Here is a 12,881-nt window from a genome sequence, read left to right as displayed (position 1 = left end):
AAATTGGTACGTGAGGAAGAGTTTGGGCCTTGAAAAAAATATAACTGGGAAAATACCACATATGTACTAATTCATAAGCGAAATATTGACTATAAGCACTAAGTCATATATGTGCTGTCTTGTGCGAGAGCGGGTTGCATCATAACACTCCCCCTCCCCTTATTTTTGAGAGGTATTCCAGCAACCTGTCCTCTTAAAAAGAACGTCAACATTTGCCGTTTGACTCTACGGCTGTTTTTGGACGTTATTTTGTGTAAAACTACGTCTATTTTCGCTTCCATGGACTATCTCTTGTTATACAATGAAATACCACACTCTTATTATTCTATAACTCACTGACTATGCTCTGATATTTGTTCTTCAAGTAAAAATATATATATTTTTGCCTTAATTAGGCCATAATCCAGAAAATTTCAGCCTATCGATCTTTATATTTAGGAAAACATCTAATAAATTTGGAAATGAATTTTTCGTTCGCCGACAGTTGCCTGTTACTATTTAACCCTCTATGCTTTAATGTCGCTGGTCATTGTGACTTTCCCAGGATTTATATATGTTTTGTAGTAGCATTTAGTCAGACTACAGTAATTTAACTCATGGGAAACCTCTATAGTTGTCGTAAATTAATAATAATCATTTATCAAATAATAAATTAGCAAACATATGCAACATTTTATGTTACGACTTTTCGGGTAGGCCGTTCTGTTTGTTTACAACCCCAATGGTACAAAATACACAATACTTTTAATATATAAGTGACTAAGTATGCTCTAATATATGGTCCTCATTGAAAATTATCGTTTTTTTTTTTGTTAATTTGTCCATAATGAATAAGATTCCTTACTGTTGATCTTTATATTAAGAAAAACATCTAAACAAATTGGTATTGTGTTTTCGTTCAGATAAAGTTTCCAGATACTATTTCCTAGTTATCAATTAATGTAGGTGGTTATTTTAATTCGCGGCTACCAGGGGCTTTCTCCCATTATACAATATAAATGTACTCACTAACTATTCTCTGGTATCTGTTCTTCAAGTAAAATTACCTATTTTTTTGTTTAATTAGTCCATAATTCATAAAATTCCTTCAGGTCGATCTTTATAATTAGAAAAACATCTAATCAATTTGGAATTTAATTTTTCGTTCACCTACAGTTACCTGCTATTATTTCATTGTTATATTTTATGTCGCTGGTCATTACAATTTTCCAAGAATTTAAACAGCTAAACAGCAAGTAGCATCTTGTTAGAGTACAGGAATTTACCTATGGAGAACCTCGATAGCTGCCGAATATTATTAATGATTATATATGTAATTTAAAATAATGAATTATATACCAATTCTTATGTTACGTCTTTGGCGGGTAGGCCGTTCTGCGGGTTTACAACCGAATTGTTTAAAAATCACACTATTTTAAATGTATGAGTCACTAGTATGCTCTGATATATGTTCTGCAATGAAAATAAAGATTGTTTTGTTGTTAATTACTCCATAAATGTGTAATGTGTTAATTCAGTCTAAAATCTTTTTGCAACGTTTATATGCGATATACGTAGCTGGAAACTACCTAATATTTAAAAATAATAGTTACAACATTCTATTAATATATAATGTTGAAATAAATATCACACAAAGTCTGCATATCTGTTTTTAGATGTCTTATAAAAAAAAATCAAATAGTATTAATGATGTTTGTGAATCTTGAGTAAAAATTATGTTAATTATTATTAATCTAATTGTTATTATTTTAAGTAAAAGAATTGCAAGTATTCGCATAACCACGGGATCTCTGTTTGTGTATGAATGCACGGATTTGTTTTTGTTATGAGATGGACGCCTTAGAAAGCATGGTGTAGGCCACCTGTGGCTCGCATCCGATCCCACGATCGTCGTCGCCCCTAAATCAACACAACAGGTATTTAGTATTTACGATTATAATAAGTAATATTTCTTTTATAATAATATTGCAGCAGGTGGTGTAGTGGTAGGACACTCGCCTGGCGTTCCGCGAGCGCTATGTCATGGGTTCCTATCCTGGCCGGGGAGGATCTACTGGGCGCAAATCCTAAACTGTAGCCTCTGTTTAACGCAACAGTAAAATGTGTACTTGGATGAAAAAACGATTCTTCGCGGCGGGGATAGTATTCCAGGGACCTGCCCGAAACGCTACTCGTACTAGTGGCTGTACAAGAATGTAACAACTCTTGTATATATCTCAGGTTAGGGGCTAGGCATTTACACTCTTAGGTCAGCAAACTAGCTAGAAGGTTAGACTATTAGACTCCACTGGTCAATCGGGGCCCTGCATGACTCAGCTTATCCTAACCTAGCCCAGCTTAAACCATCTTAGCATAGTTCATTCTAGCTGTGCATAGTGCTTGCACAGCCTTGCTTATCCTAGTTTACCTCTTCCTAGCCTACCGTAGCCAAGCCTATCCCAGTATACCCTTACCTAGTCTTGCCTAGCCTAACCCTGCCTTGCTTTTAAACATGACCAGTCCTTCCTACCCTAGCCAAGCCCTGACCAGCTTAGCCAAGCCAATCCCTGCCAAGATTTAGCATAGCCTTGCCTTTTTATTAATATATAGAGGGTACCACCTCTGGTTGAGTATGTAGGAACCCTCCACTTATAGGGTTGAGGGTTCCATATATATATAGATAAATATATATATATATATATATATATATATATATATATATATATATATATATATATATATATATATATATATATATATATATATATATATATATATATATATATAATGCGGAAAATCCACAGAGAAATATGAAATGAGGTGAACGTTTCGGCTTTGTTAAAGCCTTTGTCAACACCAGACTGACCACGGGATCAGTTAGATCAGTTGCGTTAGGTCAGTCTGGTGTTGACATAGGCTTTAACAAAGCCGAAACGAACGTTCACCTCATTTCAAATTTCTCTGTGGATTTTCCGCATAAAATGATCAGTGTTTTGTGATCGTCAATTGCATATATATATATATATATATATATATATATATATATATATATATATATATATATATATATATATATATATATATATATATATATATATATATATATATATATATATACATATATACATATATACATATATACATATATACATATATACATATATATATATATATATATATATATATATATATATATATATAATATAAATAATGTGTGTAAACATGCCACGTGTGTGTAAATCACAAAAATTAACACTTGATGAAAAATGTGACAGTGTCAGACCACGGAGGAAGAATTGAAACAGGAATTTCCTTAAGTACTTTCATATATTAATACATCTTCAGAAGGAATAATTTTTTATATAAATTAAATTAAAAAAAATCATTCCTCCATGCTGCGTGTACTAGTGAAATGAAATGCTGCGTGTACTAGTGGCTTTACAAGATAGTTCTTATAAAGATAGCATTTTGTGGTTATTCTCTATATCTGGTTCACCTAACAGTAAATAAGTACCTGGGAGTTAGACAGCTGCTATGGGCTGCATCCTAGGGATGTGTGTGTGTGTTTGTATTCATGTTGAATTTTACAAAGTAGGAAGAGATGTTTGTAAAAAAAAAAAATCAAATATTTTTGAAAGTATAAGTAGATTTGATATTTTTCTTTAATTGTTTATGTCTGATGTCTCGCCTCCTTTATAAAATGGCATCATTCTTGCTTTTTTAAGGATATCAGGAAAAGTAAGGCACTCCAGAGATTTGTTGACTCCTTCCTAGTGTTGCCTAGCCCAGCCCAGCCTAGACAAGGCAGGCTGGGCATCCTAGCCTCACGCAGCTTAGCCCCCACCTACATGTAGCATCCCAGTCCATCCTAAGTGATCATTACCTTACTGGCTGTGTTTTCTCTTCAGCCCTGAATGTAATGTGGTGGAACATAAGCAGATACATATCAGGTCTTAGAGAATCTGTACTTCATACATTTCTTAATAATGTCTCACAAATATTTAAATAATTAAAAAAAATTGTATAATAACTTCATATTATTCTTGCAATTTATTTTTGCATTTTTTTTATACAAAATTTACATTTTAAAAGATTACCTCTATTTTTAGATTGATGACTTGAAGACTACAGTGCCATCCACAGCAAATCATGGTCTTAAAATATCTCCTAGCAATGACGAGACCAATTTTCACAGAGATCAAATTTTTGTTAAGCAGTAGTCACAGGTAAATATATATTATATATATAATATTATATATATAAGGGAGGGAGCCTCGTAGCCTGGTGGATAGCGCGCAGGACTCGTAATTCTGTGGCGCGGGTTCGATTCCCGCACGAGGCAGAAACAAATGGGCAAAGTTTCTTTCACCCTGAATGCCCCTGTTACCTAGCAGTAAATAGGTACCTGGGAGTTAGTCAGCTGTCACGAGCTGCTTGTTACGGCCCTCTCGGGACGCAACGGGGTTCTTGCTCTGATGTTGTTAGAGGAAGATATAGGTATCCGTTCCCAAGCCAGTAGTGGCTATCAAGGGATGAGATCCGTGACGCAAGTAACTTAAAAGGGAGTAGGGAAAGAAAGTTAAGAACTTAATATTATATAATGTCCACCATCACCATTTAAATATATAAAAGTAAAACGTACACAAGGGGGAGGGGTATTAACACTTTACAAAGGGGATCAACACTGTAGTCTTCTGCTGGAGACTATGGATCCTCGAAGCTAGGTGCTGAGTCCGCGGTGCTTTCTTCGTGGCCTCAAGACGTGTCCTCTGAGAACGCCGAGTCTACCCTGGCCACAGGTCAGCCACAACACAGGTCCACTGAGGGCACCGTCGTGGAGGCCGTCAACCACACGTCCAGCAGGTCTGCTGGCAGGTACTGAGCCACCAAGGCTGGTACGGCCACTCCACGAACGATAAAAGGGGTACGCCCTAGACAGGAGTCTCGTGTGATATCACCAATCACCCTCCTGTCCTCAATACCCCAGTGGATTATCGTCTCCAACCGTCGGTCCCGGGTAAATCCTTCCACTGCCACTCCACTGGCAGGCTTAACACACCACAGTGTTCTTCCGGGGGGACGACGTCACAACAGCTGCAGCAAACTTCACAGTATGGAGACTGGCTGCCTCGGGTAGACTCACTCCACCTTCAACACAGTGGTCCCAGGTCGGCTCTGTAAGCAGACACGTCATTAATAACCGGGACACTAATACTCCTCACTTACGGTGGCGGGCGCAAACACCTGACGTATCCAGTCCATAGATGGCGCTGTCGTCGGAGCACCACCTCACCAGAGGTCAGGAGCGGCGGTGTTGAGCGCTGAACCAGACTGGAAACTGGTCCTCGAGGCCAGTACACGCTGTCCTCACTAGGTGTCGTCGTTCGTTTGGCGGGGGTTTCGGGAGCTGACCCACAGATGGCGCGTTTGTCACTGCTCCAGGCTCGGACGCTGGGTCCGGGTTCGTAACACTGCTTCCTGGGGGTGGAGGCCTGGTCGAGGACCGGGCCGCGGGGACACTAAAAAGCCCCGAAATCATCTCAAGATAACCTCAAGATATATAAAATTAACTACTTCATTGCTCAAAGCACCTTTAGACATTCTGAGAGTTGTGCTATTTTATTAAAAAATTAATTAGGCTATATTTTAATGTTTTGTAATGTTTTCATTACTTTTTTTGTTTTGAAATATAAATTGTTGAGTTTTGAAACATTTTGACATTAACTATACCTGAATATTTATAAACAAAAAAATACCAGAACTATGTCCTTGACAATTGCACTAAGAAGTCTTTGCCAAAATCAGGTGCTCAGTGCAGTAGTTAAAAACTTAAAAGTTGTACCACCTCTGGTGCAAGATTAGGGACCCATAGCCTCAGAGAAGAAAATAGAGAGTACTCAGAGAAGGCCTTGAATAATAGGCAGGCTGTTTGTGTGTGTTTCGACGGTAAGCTTGCTGACACCAAATGTAGTTACCTAAGTGTAGTTACAGGATTAGAGCTACGCTCGTGGTGTCCCGTCTACCCAGCACTCTTTGTCACATAATGCTTTGAAACTACTGACGGTCTTGGCCGCCACCACCTTCTCACTTAACTTGTTCCAACCGTGTACCACTCTGTATGCGAAAGGAAATTTTTTTATATTTGTTTGGCATCTTTGTTTAGTTAGTTTAAATCTATGACCTTTTGTTCTTGAAGTTCCAGGTCTCGGGAAATCTTCCCTATCGATTTTATCAATTCCTGTTACTATTTTGTACATAGTGATTTTATCACCTCTTTTTGTTGTCTTCTAGTTTTGGCATATATAATGTCTCTGACCTCTCCACATAGCTCTTGCCCTTTAGTTCTGGGAGCCACTTAGTAGCATGTCTTTGCACCTTTTCCAGTTTGTTGATGTGCTTCTTAAGATATGGCCACCACACAACCGCTGCATATTCTAGCCTTGGCCGAACAAAACTCGTGAACAATTTCTTTAGTATTTCGCCATCCATGTATTTAAACGAAATTCTGAAGTTAGAAAGCGTGGCATAGGCTCCTCACACAACGTTCTTTATGTGGGCCTCAAGTGATAGTTTTCTATCTAGAATCAACCCTAGACCTCTTTCTTTTATCAGAATTATATAAAGATTTCTCACATAATTTGTAGGTTGTGTGGGATCTATGTTCTATTCCACATTCCATAACATGGCATTTATTCACATTAAATTTCATTTGCCAAGTGGTGCTCCATATATTTATTTTGTCCAGGTTTTCTTGAAGGGCATGACAATCATCTAAATTTCTTATCCATCCCATTATCTTAGCATCATCAGCAAACATGTTTATATAATTCTGTATTCCTACTGGTAGATCATTTATGTAGACAATGAACATTTCTGGTGCATGTACTGTGGTACTCCACTTGTGACACTTCTCCAGTCCGATTGCCTCTGATTACTGCCCTCATTTTTCTATCAGTCAGAAAATTTTTCATCCATGTTAGAAGCTTACCTGTCACCCATCCAAAATTTTCTAGTTTCCAGAACAACCTATTATGTGGAACGCTGTCGAAAGCCTTTTTTATGTCTAGATAGATGCAGTCGACCCAACTACCTTTTTCCTTTAAAATCTCTGTGGCTCAATCATAGAAACTGAGTAAATTCGATACACAGGATCTTCCAGATCGAAAACAATACTGTCTGTGTGATATTATATAATTTCTCTCCAGGTGTTCTACCCATTTAGTTTTTATTATTTTTTTTTCAATCTTTTCACTGTTACACTTGTCAATGATTCAGGTCTATAACTGAGAGGGGTGGGGTCTTCCCTGTTGCCACTTTTGTAGATTGGAACTATGTTAGCCTTTTTCCACATGTTTGCTATGACTCCTGTACACAGGGATGCCTGAAAGATCAGGTGAAGTGAAAGGCTGAGCTCAGATGCACATTCTCTCAGAACCAATGGTGAAACTCCATCTGGACCAACTGCTTTGTTCTTACTTAGCTCCTTTAGCATATTTTCCACTTCATCTCTAGACACCTCTATACGCTCTATGATGTTCTCAGAAATTCTTATTGTGTCTGGTTCTCTTAAGATTTCATTTTGTATAAACACACTTTGGAACTTTTGGTTTAATGTTTCACACATTTCATTATCATTTTCTGTGAATCTGTTTCCTATTTTCAACCTCTGGATATTATCCTTTACCTGCAATTTGTTGTTTATGAATTTGTAGAATAGGCCCAGTTCTGTTTTACATTTATCCATTATCCCTTTTTAAAAATTTCTTTCTGCCTCTCCCCTTACTGCTGTATAGTTGTTTCTCGCATCTTTGTATCGCTGGTATGATTGGGGGTTTGGCTTCTTTCTATGTTGATACCTGCTTGATGGGGTTCTGCTCTTCTACTCCCCAAGCCCGGCCCGAGGCCAGGCTCGACTTGTGAGAGTTTGGTCCACCAGGCTGTTGCTTGGAGCGGCCCGCAGGGCCACATACCCACCACAGCCCGGCTGATCCGGAACTTCTCTTAGAAAACAGTCCAGTTTTCTCCTGAAGATGTCCACGGTTGTTCCGGCAATATTTCTTATAATCGCTGGGAGGACGTTGAACAACCGCGGACCTCTGATGTTTATACAGTGCTCTCTGATTGTACCTATGGCACCTCTGCTCTTCACTGGTTCAATCTTGCATTTTTTTCCATATCGTTCACTCCAGTACGTTGTTATTTTACTGTGTAGATTTGGGACCTGGCCCTCCAGTATCTTCCATGTGTATATTATTTGGTATCTCTCTCGTCTCCTTTCTAGAGAGTACATTTGGAGAGCTTTGAGACGATCCCAATAATTTAGGTGTTTTATCTCGTCTATGCGTGCCGTATATGTTCTCTGTATTCCCTCTATTTCAGCAATCTCTCCTGCTCTGAAGGGGGAAGTGAATACTGAGCAGTACTCGAGACGGGACAACATAAGTGACTTGAAGAGTACAACCATTGTGATGGGATCCCTGGATTTGAAAGTTCTCATAATCCATCCGATCATTTTTCTGGCCGACGCAATATTTGCTTGGTTATGCTCCCTAAACATTAGATCGTCGGACATCATTATTCCCAAATCCATGACATGCTGTTTTTCTACTATGGGAAGATTCGATTGTGTTTTGTACCCTGTATTATGTTTCAGATCCTCATTTTTGCCATACCTGAAATTTATCACTGTTAAACATCATGTTATTTTCTGCTGCCCAATCGAAAACTTTGTTGACATCTGCTTGTAGTTTTTCAATGTCTTTCATTCCATTTTTGTGTCTTTTGGTCTGTGGCCCTCTCTCAATTTCTGTTGAACCAATCCTGTTTTCTGGCCCTGCATCTCTGTTTTGGTATGAATGTTTGTGTGCCTTCATTGTATATTTTGCAAAATTTGGCATACATTTAATTTACTTCCCTGTCTAGCAACAAGTCTGCCTAATTACTTATTAAAAAAAAATTGAAGTTCCCCATAGTGACCTCTCTCTCTTGAAATCAAGTTTATCAACTGTTTCAATGTCCCCATTTTCTGTGTGTGTGTGTTTGGAGGCTAAGCTTGCTGATACCATGTGTGTGTGTGTTTGGAGGCTAAGCTTGCTGATACCATGTGTGTGTGTGTGTGTGTGTTTGGAGGCTAAGCTTGCTGATACCATGTGTGTGTGTGTGTTTGGAGGCTAAGCTTGCTGATACCGTGTGTGTCTGTGTTTGGAGGCTAAGCTTGCTGATACCATGTATGTGTGTGTGTGTTTGGAGGCTAAGCTTGCTGATACCATGTGTGTGTTTGGAGGCTAAGCTTGCTGATACCATGTGTGTGTGTGTGTTTTGAGGCTAAGCTTGCTGATACCGTTTGTGTGTGTGTGTGTGTGTGTTTAGAGGCTAAGCTTGCTGATACCATGTGTGTATTTGGAGGCTAAGCTTGCTGATACCATGTGTGTGTGTGTGTTTGGAGGCTAAGCTTGCTGATACCATGTGTGTGTGTGTGTTTGGAGGCTAAGTTTGCTGATACCATGTGTGTGTGTGTGTTTGGAGGCTAAGTTTGCTAACACGTGTGTGTACTCACCTGTTTAAATAATAATAGGTGTGTGTACCACCTCTGGTGCAATTGTAGGGACCCACAGCCTTGAAGAAAATAGAGTATTCAGAGAAGACCTTGTGGATTCTCACTGAACACTAATCTTTTCTTCTCCTATCACCCCTCTTATTTTGTTTTATGCTGTATTCTATTATATATCATATAAATACATAGCCAAATGGCAATATTTATTATGTCTATACAAAAAGAAGACATCCACTTTATTTTTTTTCTCTCCTTTGTTTCTATGTGGATTTTGTTGTGACTAATGATTCTCCTCCTTCCCATCAACAGGTCTTCCTCACTGGGCTTGCTCGGCTTTTGTGTTACTGTGAGGGTGCCATCATCGTTTACCCTTCAAGACTGACTCATGCTGGCATTGCATTTGTGGACTTCCCTTCACAGTAAACAGTCCTTCTCCATATGGTGATTGTCCAGGGCAAGCAGGGTGTGACTGCCATCTTGGAGAAGCAGGGTCTTTTAATATGAAGAATCTTCCGTCTTCTCTACTTACGCCAGCTTTTGCCGGCCTTGCATTCTTGTTACTTCATGGCCCTTGGGCCTTTTTTATTTATTTTACATAATAAATTTTTTTATTAATACCCGTGTTTCACAAGAGATCCTTAACATTTTAAGCACCAATTGTATTGACTAATGTACGTCTTGTAACCTTTAAGACATAAATAGACAAGACATAGATAAATGAGTGAATAATACTGAGTGACTAGGTTAGGGCGAGGAACATAGTACAGTGTCTGGCTTTGGAAGAATGCCTACTGTTTTAGAAACCTTATTGCCATGATCATAATCGTATGGGTTAAAAAGCATTTGTTGTCACTCCTACACTGTGGCTTGTTGAGCTTGAAACCTTTGCTCCTTGTTCGTGTTACATCTGACCTTTTGAAGAAATTGTATGAATCAATATCCTCCAAATTGTTCAGTATTTTAAAGGTTTCGCTCTATTACTCTCTCATTTGCATATATCTAAGCATATAGATTAGAGATAGATTTAGATTAGATTTTTTAGTCAGGTAAAGGTACATACATTGCAGATGAGTTACAAAGGGAAAGACAATGACTAGAGTTCATTAGCTCTATTGGAAGAGAAACGTCTGCAAGACAAGTGTGGGCAAAAATTAAGGTAGCAGCGGCTCACAACGACCCCCAGGGTAAGGCTGAAGAACTAATTCACAAGTGGAGTGATGCAGCATCATCCTCCTCCCTCCCTGCAGAAGTAAGCAGGGAACAGCTCCTCCGACATAATGACAGAAGGATTAGGATAACAAGAGCACAATCTAGTGATGACGAGTATGGGGAACCAATTACAGCCAAGGAAGTAAAGGGGGCTATGAAAAGGGTAAAAGTACAGCACCTGGTGAAGATGGCGTCACCTACGACATACTCAATGCACTGTGTGAAGTGTCTGGCAATCCACTACTCCACCTGTTTAACAAGTCATTCCTATGTGGAGTGCTGCCCACACAATGGAAACATGCAATAATGGTCCCAATACCGAAACCCAATGACCCTGGCAATTATAGACCTATCAGTCTCATGTAATGCACTTGGAAGATGCTTGAAAGGATCATCCTAAACCGACTATTGCACAAAATAGGCAGGTTAGGGGAGGAGTCAATGGATTTGTTAAAGGACGGAGGACAGCAAACTATAGTTAATTACCTTGCTAATGATACAGCTAAGTACTCCCAATGAACTCGCACCTCGGCGCAAAATTTTAAAATTTAAAATACAATACCTAAAGCCACTAATACGAATAGCGTTTCGGGCAAGTATATACGAAGTAAAACCCAAACAAAGAACTGACTCCGTAGGACCCATAAAAGATGAGACTAACAATTTTAAGTTGTATCATAAAAGGGCGGCAAACACTCTCAATGAATACCTAACATCAGTGTTCTCACTAGAAAGCTTGAATGACATCCCATCACCAACACAAATGTTTGTCGGAGGTAAGGAGAATGAATTAAGAGAAATACCAATTACAAGCAACACAATCAGGAAGAGCATTGACAAACTTAAAGACTCAGAAGCCCAAAGTGTAAATGGATTTAAGTCCCAAGTCGTAAAGGAACTGGCAAATTAATTGGGTGGTTGTAGGTAGGAGCTGCCTCGTATGGGCCGGTGGGCCTTCTGCAGTTGCCTTTGTTCTTGTGTTCTTGTGTTCTTATGTTGAGTAGCAACATTTGCAAATTTGCAGATGATACAAAAATAGGTAGGGAAATTAACACGGAAGAAGACTCACTATCACTTCAAGTTGATCTAAATAGGGTTTTGAAATGGTCAAAAGATTGACAGATGCAGTTTAATGCTGATAAATGTAAAGTTTTGAGACTAGGTAATGATGATAGTTACAAGATACGAGCTAGATGGTGTTGAGATTGCGAAGTCGGATTGTGAAAGGGATCTGGGAGTTATGATTAGTAAGAATTTAAAACAAAAGGATCAATGCATGAATGCTCGTAATAAGGCAAATAGGACACTGGGATTTATTAATCGAAGTGTTAGTAACAAGACACCTGGTGTGGTTCTTCAGCTATATCTTGCTCTGGTTAGGCCCCATTTACATTATGCAGTTCAGTTTTGGTCGCCATATTATAGAATGAATATAAATTCACTTGAACGTGTCTAGAGTAGGGTGGCTAAGTTAATTCCCCAAAATAGAAATCTTTTATATGAAGAAAGATTAACAAAGCTTAAATTGCATTCACTGGAAAAGCGAAGAGTTAGGGGTGATATGATAGAGGTTTACAAGTGGATGAATGGACATAACAAAGGGGATATTAGTAGGGTATTAAAAGTATCAACACATGACAGAACACAAAACAATGGGTATAAATTGGATAAGTTTAGATTTAGGAAAGACTTGGGTAAATACTGGTTTGACAACAGGGTTGTTGATTTGTGGAACCAATTACCGCGTAACGTGGTGGAGGTGGGGTCCCTCGATTGTTTCAAGCATGGGTTGGACATGTATATGAGTGGGCTTGGGTGGTTATAAATAGGAGCTGCCTCGTATGGGCCAATAGGCCTTCTGCAATTACCTTTATTCTTATGCTCTTAATTCACTATGCTTGCCAGTGAAACTCCTTTTCAGAAAATCGCTGGACCATGGAATAGTTCCCCTAGTAATAGTTGAAGGTGATGTAGTGATCGAGTAATCCTTATACTCCATTATCTCATCATCATAATGGCATAACTAATTACACAAGCATTAATCCTATCCCTATTTACAGGTAACGGTTTTCCACCCTTCTATATCTTACTGTGAGGTGTCGTCACCGTACATAAGCAAGCGACTTGAGAATAGCACATT

The 12,881-nt window shown here is 38.8% G+C and overlaps 1 long non-coding RNA gene across 1 annotated transcript; it reads left to right on the top strand.

Annotated features, from left to right (window-relative positions):
- The first annotated feature begins 1,784 nt into the window (after positions 1-1,784).
- LOC138356166 (uncharacterized) lies at positions 1,785-10,087 on the top strand. Its single transcript, XR_011224231.1, has 3 exons — positions 1,785-1,916; positions 4,089-4,205; positions 9,842-10,087. It is a non-coding gene; the product is annotated as an uncharacterized lncRNA (long non-coding RNA).
- Positions 10,088-12,881: the final 2,794 nt, after the last annotated feature.

The sequence above is a fragment of the Procambarus clarkii genome, chromosome 70 (genome assembly GCF_040958095.1).
Source record: "Procambarus clarkii isolate CNS0578487 chromosome 70, FALCON_Pclarkii_2.0, whole genome shotgun sequence".
Classification (NCBI taxonomy): Eukaryota; Metazoa; Arthropoda; class Malacostraca; order Decapoda; family Cambaridae; genus Procambarus; species Procambarus clarkii.
Note: the sequence above shows the minus strand (reverse complement) of the source record. Positions and strands in the feature narration are given on the sequence as shown.